Source organism: Canis aureus, chromosome 8 (genome assembly GCF_053574225.1).
Source record: "Canis aureus isolate CA01 chromosome 8, VMU_Caureus_v.1.0, whole genome shotgun sequence".
Classification (NCBI taxonomy): Eukaryota; Metazoa; Chordata; class Mammalia; order Carnivora; family Canidae; genus Canis; species Canis aureus.
This window is the reverse complement of record NC_135618.1, coordinates 67,165,142-67,179,488: the sequence shown is the minus strand read 5'-3', so window position 1 is coordinate 67,179,488 and position 14,347 is coordinate 67,165,142. Positions and strand designations below refer to the sequence as shown.

The following is a 14,347-nucleotide window of genomic DNA, read 5'->3' as shown; positions in this document are numbered from 1 at the left end:
TTCCAGCACTGCCCCTACCTTGCTGGGTGACACTGAGGCCACTTGGTGTCCTTGTCAGCTTTCTCTACAGGGAGGCAGAACCACATGCACAACCATCTGTTTTACTCTGTCCGGGACACTGATGGTTAATCCCCTTTGGCTACCAGAAGTGGGCCTTCAAGACTTTGCGGAGGAAAAGCCACCAAGGAGGCAAGGGTTTCTTTCCTTCCTCCACCAGAGACGGGAGATGGCATTCCCTGACGACTCTGTGGGAGCCCTCCCTGCTCCCACAGCCTGCCAGTAGCTTCCCTTCCACGTCATAGCTCAGAGCCGCCTCCACCGAAGCCTCAAACCTCGTCAGGGTACCAGTCTTCAAGAGCCTCCCCAGCGTGTGAGGAGGGGGGAGATGGGGCTTCCGGGCTCTGGCCTACTTTCCCAGCTTGCTCAGCTCCACTGCTGCCCAGGGGCCTGGGGAGCTTGTGATCTGGTGCAGTGAGAGCCTTTGGTCTGTGCCCCAGTTTCTCCAGCTTGGGGGGTTTGGGCTGCCCTCCCGTGGCCTGGAAAACCAAGCCAATGACCCCCTCTGGGGGGCAGGTTGGGTTGCCATGGAGAAGTTTTTATCTCTCAGCCAGCTGAGCCCGGGGTATGCCCCTCCCGCATCTGCCTGGACCAGACTGGTCCTGCTGGGCAGACTTCCCTGCTCAGATGTGGTCCCTCAGGGAAATGGGGTGGGCCAGCAGCACAGCAGGCAGTCCAGCTTTGCACCAATGGCAACCGTTGTGGTGAGTCACATATGCTGAGTGCTCACCTGCCAGGCTCTCTGTGAGCACCTCCATGAACTTTGGAGGTTTGCGGGAGCAGAGCACCCCTTATGCTCCCCCTTCCACCCAGGGAGGCAGGTGCCACTGGAGGGCAAGGCTGTGGCCACCAGCCCGGGGCTGGCCACCGCTGTGGACATCTGGACACCATCCCTGAGCACATTCAGGGCAGTGATGTCCTGCCAATGATTTCTCAGGTGAGAGGCAGTCCTAGAGGTAGAATGGGTGTGTGGGAAAACAGAGGCTGGGGTTTGCCCACCTCTGAGCCCTCAGCCTTGAAAGAGTGAGGCAAAGGGCAGTGAAGGTGATCACAGGTACCTCTGTGCCCTAGACCTGGTGAGGCCCCAGCATTCTCACCTGTCTGTGCCCGAGTCAGCTTTATCTGTTGCCCAACCGGCCAGGCCGGACTCAACATACCCAGATGGTGCCATGAGCCTGGGCTGACCTCCCAGGTGGGACAAATGAGGCTGACTGCTGGGTAGGACCCAGTGGCCCACCTCCAGGGCCCAGAGTGGAGGAGTGGATGTTGGACTGAACCTCCTGGTACAGGGCGTGGGAACACTGTAGGGAGTAAGGCCCGTTTCTGTTGGAGAAATGGCTCTTGCATTTATCAGCTGTGTGACACTGGGCAGGTTGCTTGACTGCTGAGCCTCACTTTCCTCCTCTAAAGACTGGAGCTGGGGGTGATGGAGCTTACTTCATGGATAATGGCGATAGTAAGAGATGGTAGAGCAAAGGGGTGGACACTATCAGAGCTCAGAAATGTTTGTTCTAAGGATTAGTAGTACTCCTGCGTTGGTGGGTGCATGTGGCTACTAGGGCCCCAAAGGTCCAGTGGGGAAGGGGCCCTAGACCTGAGACTTGACTCAGATGTCCATGGAAGGACCCTGCACTAGCCGTGGCCAGGGCAGGAGAGGGGTTTTGTGCAGGAAAAGAATTCCTCAGATTGTCAGTGGGATCCAAGCTTGAAAGAGTTGCTGGGTTTGTGTGAGCCTCCACTGCCCCGTTTCAACCCTGTGGGAGGTGGTTTACCCTAAAGGTGAGCCTGGGCTTTGCCTCTGGATCAGCCAGGAATGACCACAGCAATGCTGTGTAATAAACCAGCCCGTAACTCAGTAACTTATAGAATTAAGTGCTTATGCTCATACTCGTGGCCTGAGGATCAGCTGTGGGCTCCAGAACCTGGCGGGGCTCTGCAGGGCAGCTCTGCTCTGGAATGCGGGTGGGGCTTACTTCTGCCCTGTGTGTTCATTTTGGGGCTCAGGCCGAAGGGGCCAAAGCTCCCTGGGGGAAGCACTCCTCGAGGTAATGGTCGAAGTGGGAGAGGGCCGGCACATTTTGTCTTTGCTCCTCTAGCATCTGCTTATATCCCATTGGCTGGGTCACCTAGTTAAGTCCAATACCAGTGGGTGGGGGAGTATAAAATGTGCCCATAACCCAAATGATCCTGCCACTCAGCAGCTGGGCAGTGGCGCGCGCGCACATACTCTTCCTGGGATCCTCCTTTCCTTCCCCTGTGAAGTAGGAAACCGTGCACAGCATGTGCTGGTTGTGAGCATGCGCCAAGATAAGGCCTGGGGTGGGGGGGGTTCCAGCCCAGTGCGCACAGGAGGTGAGAGTGGCTGATTCCCACGGCCCGTGTCAAGGCTGGCAGGGCTGAGGCTGCCCATGAATCCCGGGAGTTTTGCTCCCCAGCTGAGTGGAGGTGGGGGTGGGGGGAACTTTCTTCTCCATGTTCCATACAATGAGGCATCAGCAATGCCAGCTCAGGCCCTGCTGGTCCACACAGGCCTGCAGTGGGGCAATGAGGGGACCAGTCCTGATGACAAGCAGTACTGAGGGGGATGGGAGGAATCTTCCTAGGATGCTTCCAGCCCTGATTTCTGATTCACCACCACCCACTCCGAGGGCAGTTCCTTGTCTTTATTTACCCCCACTCCATGGTGGAGCTACGTGCAGCCGGCGTGCAGATATTTACACACATGCGGCATCCATCTCGGCAACTCTACAATCACTCCTTATGGCCCCCAGGGCACCCCCACACCCGGCCTGTCACTAGAGGCTCATTCAACATACGACTGCAGCTGCAGACCTCCAAACAGGACTGGACGCTTGCTGTTGACAGGCCCCAAGGGCGGGGCATCGGGCTCTGACCCCAAAGCTGTCCCAGTCTCTGTCCTGCCTCGTATCATGTGGTCGGAGCCCTCTATGCACCTTATTACTGTCCCTCTGGCCTGGCCTGTGGCCCGGGGACCACATCTCATTCATGTTTCTCATATCCCGGCTAAATGGTTGGCCTCAGCAAGGGATGCGGGCTGTACCCGGGGGGAGGCCTTCCTGCAACATCACTGCCGCCTCCAGGGCAAGTCACAGGTCCTTGGCAGCCTCCTCAGCAGGCCCTGAACACCTCTGTTTCATAACCAGTGTGACCCCCAGCAACCAGCTCCGCCCTCCCCAACACCCCCCCCCCCACCAAGGCCTCAGGATTCTTCATCTGGAAAACTGGAATTTGTTTTTTTTTTTTTAAACTTCTGCTGACAGCTTGAGAATCTTGTGATTTATACGATTAATATGAGAAGCAACATCATTATTCTGTTAATATATTATTCATTTCACTAGTGATCTATTCTCTCCACACCCAGCTCAGAGAGTCAATTTTCCCTCCCTGCTATTTTAATACAGCCGCATTTTAAATGGTGAAAACAGTACATTAAACATGTATAAGATGTAATCTCATTTAGAATGTGCTCTTCCAGTGGATTCACCTCATAAGCATAAAGACAACAATGCTGCCTGGTCTTATCGGGGGCCCACTCCAGTGGGCAGCTGAGAACAAAGTCGAGCTCTAATTAAGGAATACGTTCAAACTTCTGATTTGGGTGTCAGGCTCATCCGCAAGGGGAATCGGCTCTATCCTGGGCTACCTAGACCGTACCCACTCTGAGCATATCCTTCCCAGACCCTGCCTCTGACAATGTGACACTGGGGGGGGGGGGGAGGAAAGAGGGGTTCCTAAGACAGTGGGACCCTCATCTTTCACTTAATTAAGAAGCATGTGGGATGGCTGAAGCGTTCCTGATGAGCTCCATCCTTCCTCTTATAAATCATAAATTAAACCATAAATCCAGCCCTGGGGCTGCACAGGTGCCCCCACAGGCCATCTGAACCAGCTGTGTTGGTGGAGATATGTTCTCTACACAAGGCCGAAGGAGAGATATAAGGGAGTTGTGAAATGTCCCAGAAGCATCAGGTCATTGTCATTACTGCTGGGATATGGGGGTACAGGGAGTCCACGCGATGGGTTTTAACCTTGAGGAGCTTCTGGTTGACCCAGATTAGTGACTCACCCTAGTCTGGAGCTGGAAGGTGCCTTAGAGTCTGTCCATGGTGCTCTATGGGCAGAGGATTGAGAGCCGTTATTTTGAGCCACCACTGGGTGGCTTCCTGGCGGAGAGGGTGTTTGGATGGCACAGGAGAGACAGAATTTTGCCAGGTTGGGCTCACTGGGCAGCCGGCAGCAGCAATGACATGAGTGACAGCATGAAAGTAGGGTAGAGCCAGTTTGCAGAGGGCTTCAAACTATAAGCCAAAGAGCTTGGACCCACTGCAGGCCATGGGGAGCCACTGCAGGTTTCAGAGCTGAGGAGTGACCAGTCAGAGCTATACAAGTTCACATTCCAGAATCCCATAGCTAAGTGATGGGTATCGCTGTCCAGGTACTTTCTGCAAATAGCTCAGGGTTAAGATGGGCGAGGTGGAGGTACTCCTGTGCTTTTTTCTCCACAGGCAAACTCCTATTTACCCTTCAAGACCTTGCTCAAGTGGCCCCTTCTCTGCCAAGTGCCTCCTCTAACTCCATTCTCTGTCACCCCTGAGCTCTGTCCAGCCCTCTGCAGATGCTGACCAAAAATCAGCCCTGGCTCTGAGGGTGTGATCCACAAAGCAGCAGGCAACCGTTGGCATCCAAGCAAGGTCACAGCATGAGGCAGGATGGAAGCCCATCTCAGCCTGGGCTCCTCCAGAAACAGACCCTGGGACAAGGAGTTGAATGCAAGTGACTTATGTGGGAAGTATCCGAGGGGCATTTGTGAGGTGGCCAATGCAAGGTGAAGTATCAAGCAAGGTCACACTACACGAACAACCCGAGGCTTCTGGAAGTTGTGGGAGACAGTACAGAGCACACATTTTGGGGTTACCCACCCTGGGGGTGGGGATGGCAGGGAACCAGGGTACCAGGGTACTGATGCACCAATGCTCTCAGCTGTAACCAGTTGAGGACTGGCTCTGGAGATTTCCGGCCAGCTGTGTGTCCAAGGGAAAGTCCTCGGGCCACGAGACACAGAGGCTGGCAGGTGGAAGCCCGTTGGCCAGCACGCAGCATCAGCCACTGGACCTTGTGGGAAGTACTGTCTGCAGGAAGGACAAGTGTGCAGTCACAGGGCTGGGGCTTCAGAGAGACAGGAGCCAGGGGCACATGTCCGGCCCCGTCCTGCCCTGTCTGTGGCTTGATCACCATAAAACTGTTCTCTGCTGAGAGGCTGGTCCAGCATGCCAGCCAGGATGACTCACCTCTCCCCTTCCAGCACAGCTCCCGCTGCCTCGTCTGAGGGCTGTGCTGGGAAAGGGTCCTGCATGGAGAACATGAGTGTGACATCAGCAAGCAGTCTGGGAATGATTTCTGTCTTCCTCCTGCAAGTAGGCTTCTGAGACACAGGGTCCCGTTTGCACCCTGATGGTTCCCAGGGTTCACATCATGCTGTGGGGACCAGACTGCCTACTCGCTGGAAGATGCTTCCCTGCTCCCCTTGCAGGTGAGAGCAGCCTGTCTGCTAATTACCCTCCCAGGTGTGTTGCTCCTACTGGAATGAGTACCTCTGGGCAAGGACTGAATGTAAGGAGACTCCAGTCTTGGTGTCCGGTCCATGGACCTGCCACAGAACCCCAAATGGGCAAATGAGTGGTGGCCATCCCCCAACGTGCACCACCAATGCACGGATTAGATCCAACGTTCTCAATGGGGTGACGGCACTCCCAAGGGGTTAAAATTAGTTCTAGGAGGAGAGTCCAAAGAAGTCTTAGCTATTACAGTGGTGTGTGTCCATCCAAAGCTCATCGCTACCTGACAAAATCATATTCCCTAGTATTTAGTTTCATGGGGGATGGGTCAATTATTCTTTAAAAATGTCTAAAAAGGCTCCTCAGGAAGGTGATAATGGAAAAAAAGGTGAGAAACGCTGGACATGAGGGAGACTGTATGACACCAGCTCACATCCGTGCCCATTCATAGCTCCGCACCAATCACACTTACCTGACTTGGGAGACAAGCGAGGGTTAGGGGCCAAGCCTGCTGGACGAGATGTCTGTTACAGAAGGGAGGAGGGGGCTTTTGGATCCAGGCCCCCCCAGCACTGGAATGGGTGTGTTTCCTGGGCAGGAGCCCCTGTGGTTACAGAACTGAAGGGCCATGGGGTACTCGAGAGATGTGTCCCTGAGCTATTCATTCCTCAGTCGAAGGCAACAGTCTCGTGCCACGAGGGTGGGCAGGTTAGGTGTTGGTCCTCCTCCAGGCAGCTCTCCAATGTCCCTTAATTCTTGTTTCTGCTATTAGAGGAGCAGCAGTAATGACTGTCCTCTGGGAGCCAGCACATGATGCTTGACTTCCTTTCCCCGCAATTGGAACGTTTCATCTAACTTTCTGTTGCTTACTCAGCAAACTGGCAGAAAGGGCTATAGAGCACCTCCCCCCCAGCTGAGTGGCTGCATCCCCGTCAGAGGTCAGCCCTCTGCCCTGGTCCCTCGGCACCCTGGAACTCAGGAGCCACATGGCCAAGAGTCGGGTTGCCCCCAGCCCTGTGGCCTCCTTGGGATCACATGTGTGAGGGTGGACATGGGGGCTTCCCACGGATGGCTCAGCCACCTGGGCTGTGCTCAGTGACAGAGTGGCCACGATGCTGTTCTGCGATCACCAAGTCCTCAGGTCAGAGCAAAGCTTTCCGGCTTTCGAGCTCTGTGGCAGTTGTCAGTAAAGATGTGAGAGGAGAGTCACTCAGGGTGGGCAGGTAATGGCAGTCCTCACTTACAGCTCTCCTAGGGCCTTGTGCATCTGCAGACAGCTAGGGCCTCCCTGGGGTGGCGTCTGCCCGATTCTCTGCAAGGGCCAGACTCTGCAATGGGGCAGAGGGGATGTGGCAAATGAGGTTTGTGTGAGCTAGCCTGGGAACCTGGCAGTTGACTCACCAATACAATCGGGGTGCCCAGGGCAGATCTGGGGGCTGGGGCTGTTTCCTGCTGGGCCCAGGCCATGCTGGGGACTCCTGTGTGGACACAGCCTTCTCTGGAGCTGGCAGGCCTGCATCCACCTGACCGCTGGACTATGGGGAGCTGGAAGAGGTTGGTGTGGACAGAGACGGGCTCTCCTCCTCTTGCCTTCCTGGCCCCACCTGGGCAACTCCTTAAACCTCCCTGCACCCCTGGAGACGAGCAGCTGTGCTGGATGGCCTCTCTGGCTGAACCCTGTGATCCAGAGGCACCCCAATTCCCCATCGCTGCTAAATCTGCATCTGTGGGGCCCAGCCCTGAGCTCTGATCTCTGGGAGTTTGGCCTCTTGGGTTTGGTAAGTTGCAGATTTGGCTGCTTGGGAAGGACCCCTTGGCCTCTGTGGTCTGGGCTCGGCAGCCCCTAAGCCAGTCCTGTGGCTACGTGGTTTCTTTACTTACTCCCATCCTGCCTACCTCTCTCCCCCTCCCTTTCTCCCTACCTGTCCCTTCCCTGTCACCCCCACTCCACCCTGCTAACGAGTCCCAAGGAGATGCTATGTGCTGGTGTCGCCTTTTGCGTTGGCAGACGAGAGGCCCTGAGAGCCCCTGGCAAGTGTGGCTCTGCTAAGTACAGCCCTGACTCATGGTTTCCATGGCAATGGCACTCTCGGTAACAGCCTTGGCTTATTGCCAGGGCAGATGACAATTGTGACAGCCAGTCAGCCCGCATCCAGCTGTGCTTGCAGCCAGAGGGGACAGGACACTGAGTGAGGGGCAGCTCTCCCATCCCTCTCTCTGCCCAGCCAGGGTTCAGCCTGGAGTGCTGAGCCCCAGGAAGCTACTCTTCTGGCCTGGACAGCCTCAGCAGGGATATGGAGGGTTAGGAGGACCCTGGCATGGGGACAGGACCTATGAGTAGGCCAGACCATGCCATTACCTTGGTGTGCAAACCTGGGCAGGATCTGTTCTCTTAGGGCCCCATCCACACGAGGGCTGGGCAAGACCACCCAGTTGCAGGGCCCTCTGAATCTCCTGGGAGGATATGCCTGCTTGGTATGGAGGGCCCACTTCCCCTCAGTGCCAGTGTGAGCCGTGCCCCTACCTGAAGCCTTTCTCATCCGAAGTCCTGGTCACACTCCCTGGACTTGGGTGATTGGGCTAAGTGGCCTCTCTGTGACACCATGGCTCACAGGGGGAGCTAGCCCTCCTTGAAGAAGGCTTATTATCCTGACACAGCCTGGTCTCCCTGTAGCCCCCCATTAAGGGCCACTCACGGGGTCATGCCAGGGCCCCTAAGGTTGCAATCTCTTTGAGTTCTGCTGCTTTTGACAATTCCACAATTCTTAGTTCTAAATACTGAAGAAAGGACAGCAGAGTAGATAGAGGTGGTTGGGAAAGGGTGCCTCCCCAAAAGCCTCCTACACCAGAGCCTTGCTTGCGGTGGCCACGTGAACACATGCTTCTTGGGGCCATCTCCCACTGATGTTTCACAATGGGTTCTCTGCAGATTTCAGCCCCAAAGGAGGTGGAGTGTAAACCCTACAATCTCATTTCTCCACTACCAACTAACAGACTGCCCCCAAACAGCCATCCTAAAATGTCTCCCAGTCCTGTGGGCTGGCTGGACTTAGCAGTGCAGTTCTTCTTCTGATCCCACTGAAAGCCTCCAGAGAGTGGCTGGGCTGGTGTCATCTGTGGGCTTGACTGGACCCTGAGACAACTGGACTTCTCTCTGCTGCGTGTGGTAGGAGAGTCCACCTCTCTGGGTCATCCTCCTGAGACCTGGACTTTGTAGATGGGGCACAGAGCTCCCCAAGGTGCAGGATCCAGGAGGGAAGCAGCTGAAGCTGGCAGCCCTCTGACAGGCCAGACCTGGAACTGGCATGACTCTGCCAAATTCTTGTCACAGGGTTGGCTCCAGGGGGGGAAGGACCACATGAGAACATGAACACCAGGAGGCCGTGGTCCACCGGGGTCATCTCAGGAGACTGTCCCTTTGCCCCTGACCCATGGATGGGAGAATTGGGTGTAGGCAACTTTTGTGATTTAACCCTTGATTCAATGAATAGTATCCTTACAAGAGAAGAGACCATGCACGCTGAGTAAAGCCATGCAGGTCAAGAGCTAATGTCTGGGGTGAGCTGGTTGTGCAGCAGGGATTCAAATCCAGATTGCTTAGGCTTCCAACACAAGTCTCTGCCATATGTCCAAGGAGAACTCTGAGCACCCAGTGGCAGCGTTTGCCATAGCACTCAGAGAAAAGGGCAGGGTTGGGGATGACGGCTGTGGGGGTAGGGAATGTAACTGGATGTGCTGCCTTGGGTCCCACTGGCCTCCCAGTCTCCTGGACTATGGTTGATTGCTCACAGAGACCCCTGGCCACGGCTGCTGCTCTCTGTAGGCCTCTTGCCTCACTTGTACCATGGGACCCATTCCCCTACCCACTAAGGCCCCTGGTAGTTCCAGGGGTCCTCGGATGCCATCTTTCTCTTTCCTCTCCTTTGGCTGAGGCTTCTGCTGCTTGTGAAGCCATGGGAAGCCGCCACTACTTTGGGTGGCCCTCTTTCCAGCTGCCTCCTCCTGGCCCTGGAGCTCTAGCAGCCTAACAACCCACAGCACGCCTCAGCAACTTCCCACAGTAGAGGTCTCCTTCTCTCTCACGCCTGAGCCTGATGTGGGCTGAGTGGGTGCTTGCTCCACACAGTCAGACAGGGGTCCAGGCTCCTTCCATGGAGCGGCTACACTTTCCTGTGGGGCTCTGGGATCCGTGGAAGGAGGGAGGGTCGAGGAGGATTTGATGGGCCAGACTTGCCTGGTAGGGGGGCTGGGAAGTGCAGTCCAGCTATGTGTCCCGGAGGCACACAAGAAACAGTCTCCATTCCCAGCACCACTGATGCACGCACACAGATCTCTGCATGCCAAAACGTAGATGTGGATAGACGTGGAGGGGAGGGCCAAAGGTAAGTCCCAGAGAGGGCAGGAGGGGAGAAGCAATCCTTGCAGGAAGCATAGGAGAAGACCCTGCCCTTTCTCACTATTGGCCCCCTGCCTGGGAGCCTGTGGCTGGTGCTCAGAGAAAGCTGAATTTGCATGCCAGTCTTCCCTTTCAAGGCTGGCACTTCCTGGCCTGCTGCCCTGTGGAGCTCACAGAGGCAAACCTGGACCCCAGGCCAGCTGTTGTAGTTTCCAAACCTTGTCCCTGGGCAAGCCTGGCTGTCCACCTCCTTCTCTGAGCACCCCCAACCCCACACCACACAGCTCCCCCCAACCCTCCACACACACCAAAGTCCCTGGAGTTTCCCATCAGGTTCAAGCCTGACCCCTGACTCTAGCACAGAAATGGAGTTAATTCTCGCCATCTCCCTGGAATCAGTTGGCATTCAATCCTGGATGTGAGCCCTGATCTGTGCAGTGTGGGGGCTGGAAATGAGCATTTCTCCCCAAATAATAACATCAACAGCAACCTAATTCAAACTGAGCCCGTGCCTGCTGAGAGCTTTCAGCACCTCCCTGAGAGGGTTGGAAACTGGGCTGACACTTGTGGGTAGAACTGAGCCTCAGGGGGGGTTGAGCAGACCACGGCTGGCGGGGAACAGGGGGTGCAGATGTGCAGGGGCAGCCGAGGGAACACGCCCACTGCTCAGGCCCTTGGGAGCTGCTGCTGGCATTCACTATACAGACGACGTGCTGGCTGCCAGCCTGCTGTCCAGCTGGCTGACGCTGTAGCGTGGGGTTGCTGGTGGGTGTGTTCCACTGTAGCCTGCTTCTGGGGCAGGGGCAGCTCCTGGGCTTTCAAGCCAGCAGCATCTCCCAAGTCCAGTGCTGAGACTCTGCCCATGGGGACCTGCCACACTCACAGGGGATGGGGGTGGGGGGTGCTCCTCAGCATCATTTGCATGCTCCAGGTGTCCCTTGAGTTTGGGACCTCAGGGGCCGCATGCTTATGGGGGGACCAGGGCAGGTTCAAATCCTGGCCCTACCTCCTCTCTGTTATGTGACCCTGAGCCAGTCTCGCAACCACTCTGAGCCGTGATTGTGTCATCCATATAGTGGGGACAGTGGCAACTTCCTTGAAAGACTGTCTTACGGGATTAGAAATCCCATGTAAAGCATCAGCACCTGAACACTCCAGAGGAGTGAACACTCCACGGCTACTGTTGTCATGGCAATGAAGATACTACAGAGGAAGAGATGGCTCCTGGACTGGTCCCTGCCATGCTCCACTCTCCTACTTCCTGCCTGGCCTTGCCCAGCTGGATCCCAAGAAATAAAAGGAATGGGACCTGCCCTCTCCAGATTGGTCGTTTTTAGAAAATCTTTCTGGTGCCATATTCATCTTTCCTGGGTCTCATCTGCAAAGTGAGCGGTGGGGGCCACCCCAGGGCTCATAAGCATTGGGGTGGTATATCCCAATCCTTGAAGAGTGTTTGAATGAAGACAGGAGGAGGGCCTCCCACAAGGCTCCCAAAGCTGACTTTTGTAGGGCAGGGTGGGGCATTTCTAACTTCATAAGCTCTCCAGGTCTCTAGGAGCCACTGGCCAGGTGGCAGAGCAGGTGTCTGCTACACTACTCCTGCTTTAGGACACATTTATCCCTCAAACAGAATTGCAGACTGGCACTGCCCTGGGATAGCTCTTAAGGATCATTCTACACTCCAGAGAAAACTGAGGAACAGGCAGGCCAGGCTCCAGCCACAGCTCATGGCCTCAAACAGGCTCCATTGGCACAGAGCTGCCTGGTCCTTCCTTCATGGTCCTTCACCCAGACCCAGTGTCCCCCACCCCTCCCTGTCTCTACATGTCCAGTGACTGGTCTGTACTGCTCATACCCTCTACCAGCCTCTGACACAACGGGACACAAAGAATGGATTCAGCAATTTGGCCTCTGTGTGTGGCATTGGCCTTGATGCCTCTCTAGAGCCCTTAGTTCTCAACATAACCTCGTGTGACAGGTGCCCAGGGCTCTCTCTGCCTGGTGGTTTATTGAGGCAGACCCCAGCATGGACTGCGTCAGCATGAGGACACCTGGGACAACCAGTTCTGGGATTGCCCAAGACACAAAGATGGCGCCCAGTGGACCATCTTGCCCATCCTGGAGACAGAAAAGCCCCTTAACCACTAGTGAGTTGCTTTACTGATTCATTTTTGTTGATAAAAGTTACTGTTTTGACCATTTTTAGGTGTACTGTTCAGTGGCATTAAGCACATTCACACTGTTGTGCTACCATCACCACCATCCATCTCCAGAAGGTTTTCATCTTCCCCCAAATGAGACTCTGCACACATTAAACACTGACCCACCCTGCTCCCCTCAGCTCCAGCCCTGAGCAAGCACCGTTCTACCATCTGTCTGTATTTGACAACTCTGGGGACTTCATACAGATGTGACTGTACAAGAATTCTCTTTCTACGACTGGCCTGTTCTACCTAAAATCGTGTCCTCGAGGTTCATCCATGCTATAGCACGTGTTCAAATTTCCTTCCCTTTCAAGGTGGGATATCGTTCCGTTATAGGGATAGATCCCATTTTGTTTATCCGTTGGTCTGTTGATGGACATCTGGGTTGCTTCCTCCTCTTGGCTCCTGTGAGTAACAGTGCTATAAGCAAACATTCCTTCAAGTTCTTGTTTCCATGTTTTCTGGGTACATATCTAGAGGTGGAAGTGCCAGATCACACGGTAATTCCACGTGTAGAGGGCCATTCTGTTTTACACAGTGGGAGGACCACTGCCTGTGACACCACAGTGAGGGGGTGAAGGGGCGAGGGGCAAGTGGCATGGAATCGGAGGTGGGGAGCACGGGAATCATCTGGAGGTACCAGGGAGCTTCTGGCACCCAGACCTCATCCCTACTACTACCGCCCTTCTCCCAAGTGGCTTCACCGTGCAGCCGTCTCTGGAGCCCCCAGGCTCCCCAGGGTGCATGCTGGTTCCTGAAATCTGTCATCCCGTGGGAGGTCTCCCTGGCTGGTTGGGACCTCCGCACTCTGCACACATGGGTGGCTGGGCCTCCTGAGAGACGGAGACGGTCCAAGAGTTCGACCGGTGTGTTGAGGGCCAGCCAGGCCGTAGGAAGCACCTCTGGTGGTCTTCTCCTCTCAGCCCTGGACACTTCCCTGCCACAGCTGCACCCCCTACTGGCAGGTGTCTGCAGGAGTCCAGCGGCCTCTGGCTTTCCAAACACAGGAGTCCTTTCTTCACTTGTGTCCCCTCCAGCCCACCATCCACTCATACCTGCCGTCCTCCTGAGCTCAAGCAATGGTGCCCCTTTCTCCCTCCCAAGGACCCTCTCATCTCAGGCACTCTTGAGGACCACCTGAAGCCCGGCTTTGTTTTCCCAGAAATCACGACTTGAGTTTGGCCCAATTACAGGGAATCTGTTCTCTGCTCACCAAGACGCACCTGGTTAGGTGTTTCTTTGCCACGATTAACTGTCTGGTTCTGCTAACTCGTTCTGCTATTTACACAAATCTGCTATTCACACAAACTCTCTAGCCTCAGTTTCCCTGCTTGTAAGGTGAAAAGGTGGACTCCAGGTCTCTGTGATGCATCCTAGCTCCTTCTCTTTGACTAAATGACTTGACTTTTAATGATTATTATGTTTAGTATGACTTCATTTCTTTTTCATAGAGAACTTTCACAATGGCATTACTCACCCACTTCCACAGGCTGGCACAATGTGACCTGCTCCGATGACTCAGGGTCACTCAGCATGCTGCTACTTCTGATGGGGTGGTGCTGATCTTCCTCTGGGTGCATGAGCACTGAAGGCTGGTAGATCTACAAGACAGAGGTTGTGGCAGGAAAGGAGAAAAGAACCAACATCGGTAAGTAATACTGCATGTCAAACACTGCATCCCCTCTATTGGTGGTCTACTGCTTTGTAACAAATTACCCCAAGAGTAGTGGTTTAAAACAATACACATTCATTATCTCATATTTTTCTGTGGGTCAGGATTCTGAGCACAGCCTAGCCCAGATGTTCAGCTTACTTGTGATCAAGGCTCTCACTGTGATCAAGGTGTGGGCCAGGGCTGGTGTCCCATCTAAAGGTTCAGCTGGGGTGGGTTCACTTCCATATTCAGTGACTTGGTTATTGGCAGGATTCCATTCTCTAAGGGCCTCAGTTCTTTCCTGGCTGTTGATCAGAAGCTGCCCTCTACTCCTCACCATGTGGTCCCTCCATGGGTGGTTTACAAGATGGCAGTTTGGATTAAGGGAGGGACAAAAGTTGACAAGCAAGATGGAATCTTTTTATATCCTCATCTTGGAAGTGACAGCTCATAACTTTTG

At 54.8% G+C, this 14,347-nt stretch overlaps 1 long non-coding RNA gene across 1 annotated transcript; it reads left to right on the top strand.

Annotated features, from left to right (window-relative positions):
- The first annotated feature begins 7,793 nt into the window (after positions 1 to 7,793).
- On the top strand, positions 7,794 to 13,883 carry LOC144319547 (uncharacterized). The gene is made up of 3 exons (XR_013385362.1): positions 7,794 to 7,996; positions 11,106 to 12,176; positions 13,723 to 13,883. It is a non-coding gene; the product is annotated as an uncharacterized LOC144319547 (long non-coding RNA).
- The last annotated feature ends 464 nt before the right edge of the window (positions 13,884 to 14,347 follow it).